The 4702-nt window shown below is 46.4% G+C and overlaps 1 pseudogene; it reads left to right on the forward strand.

The window, feature by feature from the left end:
• Positions 1-282: 282 nt before the first annotated feature.
• LOC110196015 (NF-kappa-B-repressing factor pseudogene) lies at positions 283-4241 on the forward strand (annotated as a pseudogene).
• The last annotated feature ends 461 nt before the right edge of the window (positions 4242-4702 follow it).

The raw sequence follows: 4702 nt of genomic DNA on the forward strand, positions 1-4702 counted from the left end.
GGGCCCTAAATGTGCCTTTGCGGCCCCGGGACAGGTCTGCTGGAGGGAGGGGGAGCTGGTGACAGGCCACTCTCACAGCTACCCCCAGCCCATCGTCATCCCCAGCCCCTTGCTGATCCCCACCCCCACTGCCATCTCCTACCCTCATTCCTACCCCCACCCCTTTCCCATCCCCGGAGGTGAGGTGGCCGCTGGAGTCTGCAGCCTGGAGGGAGGTCCGCAGAGGGGTGGGGCGGCCATTGGGCTGCGCGCGCCCCCCCTCCCCAGGAGGTGGGCGGGGCAGGCTCTCTGGCTCTGGAGTGACCACGGCAGCGGCCGCCGCAGCCGTAGCGGACCCCTTTTTGGACCCTGATTCGCCCGCCCGGATACGCCGCCGCCGCCACTGCCGCCGCCGCCGCCGCCGCCGCCGCCGTAGTGACGCGCTTCGCTCGCCGGCTCTGGCGTGGCGTGGCGTGGCAGCTGCAGCGCGGCTGGGCCATGCCCCCCCAGGCGCGGCCCACTCCTCTTCGCCCTTGTCTGCCCAGCCGGGAGCGGTGGTGCAGCGCTGGCCGGCCGGACATGGAAGCAGGCCCAGGGTGACTTAACAGTTTCTGGGGGGGGGAAGGAGGTGGGTCTGTGCAGGCCCCGCCCCCGGCCGGCAGCCCGCCCCACGCCACGTCTGACCATCTGACCAGCCGTGGGGGCGGCCCTGTGCAGCTCCTCCCTGGGGCGGAGAAGGAGGCGATGATGGCGGGCGAGCGCCTGTTACTGGGGGATGACTTCCTGTCTCCGCCAACGCCTCCGCCGCAGCAGCAGCCTTCCCTCCCGCGGCTGCTGCAGTCCCAGCCGCAGGAGGCAGACCTGGAGCAGAAGCCGGAGCCCGAGCCCGAACCGCAGCCACAGCCGCCGCCGCCCCCAGAGCCGCAGCCGCAGCCGCAGCCGGAGCCTGAGCCAGAGCGAAAGCAGGAGGTGTCAGTGGCTGAATGGCGCTACAGCCACGAAAGTGACCGGCAGTGGGGGCTGCGGCGAGAATTCATCTCCCGGCACCTGCAGAACTACACCGGCCCCGGAGAGTCTGATCAGCTGCAGTCTCTTTCGACCGCCTGGACGAATCACGTCTTCTTGGGCTGTAAGTATAGCCCCCAGTTGATGGAGAAAATCCTGCAGATGGCGGAAGGCATCCATATCGGTGACATACCTTCCTATGAACTGGTGGTGCCCGAGACCTCCAAAGGGCAGAAGCGACCCATTTCCCCATATGCGGGGCTGAGTGGTACTAAAAGGAAAGCGGTTCCTAGATTCCCCCGCTTTGAGCCTGTACATTTTGTTGCTAGTAGTAAGGAAGAGGAGAGGAGGGATGATCCCATGGACACAGATGCACCATGGGCAGATCCACAGGCTGACAGCTTTAGATGGCCAGTAGACAGCCACAGAAAGTACGGCTCCCGAGAGAGTCGGCCTCATCCTGCAGTACCCAGAATGATATCAAATACTGGAGAACCGGCCACAAGTAGTGCATTTCAGCGTCCAGGCTATTACTCTTCTGGGGAGTCTTCCTTAGCAGCAAAATTGCCGGAGTCAATGCTTGCTGCAAAACAAAATTTGATTGAAAGACTCTCTGCAACTATCCGGAGAAATCTTCCAGATTCAGAATTGTATCTTGGCCCTGAGAAAATGAGTTATACATTTATATTAACTCGTTGTATCCAGGCATGCAAGACAAATCCTGAGTATATATATGCTTCTTTGAAAGAAATCGCACCCTCTGATATCCCCAGAAGCAAGAAATTCCTGACTGATGGCTATGCCTGTGAAGTTAGGTGCCAGAGTGTCTATTTGACCACAGGTTATGCGGGCAGCAAGAATGGATCTAGGGATCGAGCTACAGAGCAGGCCATAAAACTTCTGCAAAAATCTGTTGAAGTTAGAGTTGTAAGAAGGAAATATAGACATACTTATCAAGAAGACCTAGTGGTGTTTCCAACTGGCTTATCTTCTTATGATTTTCCACCAGCCCTGAAACCCTCAGAAGACCTTCAGTCTTTTAAGAATGGACCTGGACAGTTAAGTTCTAGTTCTGCTATTGCCAATTTCAGGCAGTGGGCTAATTTTGTCCTCATAGAAAATGCAAGTGATTCTATTGGTATCCTTAATAATTCTGCCTCCTTCAACAGAGTGGCAATTGAATACAAATATGATATGATGCCAAATCGTTTATGGCGCTGTCAAGTGTTTTTGGAAGGTCAATGCTTAGCCGAAGGATATGGGAGCAAAAAGACAAGTAAACATGCAGCTGCTGATGAGGCCTTGAGTATTCTGCAAAAAACACAGTCTAACATTACAGCCACACAAGTTCAAACAATAGATTATTCTCCTAAGGGATATTCAAGAAAGACTGATCTAAAGGACCTTGTCGTTTATGAGAATTCCTCGAATCCTGTATGCACTCTAAATGACACGGCTCAGTTCAACAAAATGACTGTTGAGTATGTCTTTGAAAGGCTAACTGGCCTTCAATGGAAATGTAAGGTAATTCTGGAGAAAGAACTAATTGCTGAAGCAGTTGGATTAAAGAAGAGTGTCAAGCATGATGCTGCAGAAGAAGCTGTGAAGATCCTTAAAAGGACTCAGCCAACTGTGGTTAACAACCTTAGAAGAGGTACGATTGATACCGTGATCTCAAGAAATGAAATTCGGGGCCGTTCAGCAGAAGAAGCTTATCAACAACAGATCAAAGAGGACAATATTGGGAATCAGCTGTTGAGAAAAATGGGCTGGACTGGTGGAGGTTTGGGAAAATGTGGTGAGGGCATCCGTGAGCCCATCTCAGTCAAAGAGCAGCATAAACGAGAAGGTCTCGGGCTCGATGTGGAGAGGCCAAATCGAATTTCCAAGAGAGATATCGAACAAATCATCAGAAACTACGCCCGCTCATCAAGCCACACAAACTTAACTTTCTCAACAGAATTTACCAGTGATGAGCGAAAGCAGATACATCAGATTGCTCAGAAGTATGGCCTTAAGAGTAAATCTCATGGAATGGGGCATGATAGATACCTGGTGGTTGGAAGAAAAAGGCGCAAGGAAGACTTACTATATCAACTGAAGCAAGAAGGCCAAGTTGGACATTATGAGTTGCTTATGCCGCAAGGATTTTGAGGCCAGAATTGTTTGCTTTGTGAATGCTTATGAAGGCAAATTTTTTGGCAAATGAATTAAATAGTTTGAAAGAAATGCTGTACTTTCAGCTTGCAGGAGATATTCATCAAAAAATGTTTTACTTTGCTTATTTCTTCTGATACTTTCTTGGGAAATTGAAATTTAAAATGTTCTGTTTAATTGTGCTAGCTTAATATTGACAACATAGTAGTGCCAGTAATGTGTCTCTGATATTACTAGTTCTTTGAGATTTTAGTAGTTTGTAGTAACAAAAAACATATGTCTATGTGAAAGGAAACTGGTGCCACTGAAAATATGATTCTTTGTTTTTTGCCCTTGGGGAATCAATTTGCATTTTTTTCCAAAAAAGCAAAGCATTTTGGAGAAAATGTATGGAGTTGGTATGAAGTAAGTGAAAGTTTAACTTGATTTCTAGGATATCTGAAAACGTTGCACCATTTCGTACTTTTATCTCTTAGTTTGTGTGAAGCTAATTATTCTAGAATGTGTTAGCAAGTAAGTTGTCTATGCTGTGTGTATAAAAATGTCCTTAATAGCTAAACAGTATTGATGCTTTCTTAATGTCAACTATAGTGTTGTAGGTTATAATTTCTATTACTTGCAGGATGATGGGAGTGAATTACTGTACTTTAATTACATCTGTGTCCACATAAGTTAAAGTGGTTGGGTATTGACATTTTCCCTGTTATCCCTACTTGAGAGTCATTGCAAAGTCTTTTAAAACTCTTAAAAATCAAACTGAAGAAATGAAGCTTAACTTACTTGTATTTGTCACTTTAGTAGAGAGTCACAGCATCTTTTCATTGTGATTTTCAGATTGTTTGAATGTGTAGAACACCTAAGGCAACCGCAACATCATCGCAGCTTTTGTATAGTGCTGAAGATAGATATACTTGGTGCTTTGCTTCAAAGAACGGTTAACTCTTCCGCTCTCAAAAAGCTAACTAAATCTAAAAGACCAAGTTTGTACATATTAACAGCTTTTATTTTTCGTGTATTTCTCAAGTAATATGTGCTCTGAATGTAAAAACTATATAAACAAAATGAGTGAGCTTAATAAATGGAGGCAAAAATGAACAAAACAGTGGTGTGTTTATTTGGGCAGTAGTATAGTAGGTGACATTGTCTCTGGGGGAATGAAGTAATTAAATCACAGGGAAACATTTTTTATACTTGGGAAAACACATCAAACTTGTACATTAGTTAACTAGTCTTATCAACATATGGTAGTCAAAGAATTAATGAGACTTGATTTTCAATTATTAATATAGTGCCCAGAACAAAGAATAATAACCCGTTGTCCCTTTTTACCCATCTACTGCTCTGATCACATCTAGAATATTGTGTTCGTTTCTGTGTAATATAATTGAAGAGAGATGTAGCTGTATTAATGAGTTAAGAGTAGTAATTCTGTATAGTCCTATAGTCAAGTAAAAGAACTCTGAGAATGTTATGCATGGGTTTAGGTTTAGATGAAAGTAGTTGGCCTTAAAGCATAGATAGGGCATCCTGAAAGAAGACTTACTGCTTCAAAGAGTACAGC

This window comes from Phascolarctos cinereus, unplaced genomic scaffold (assembly GCF_003287225.1).
Source record: "Phascolarctos cinereus isolate Bilbo 61053 unplaced genomic scaffold, phaCin_HiC Scaffold_4;HRSCAF=312, whole genome shotgun sequence".
In the NCBI taxonomy this organism is placed as follows: domain Eukaryota; kingdom Metazoa; phylum Chordata; class Mammalia; order Diprotodontia; family Phascolarctidae; genus Phascolarctos; species Phascolarctos cinereus.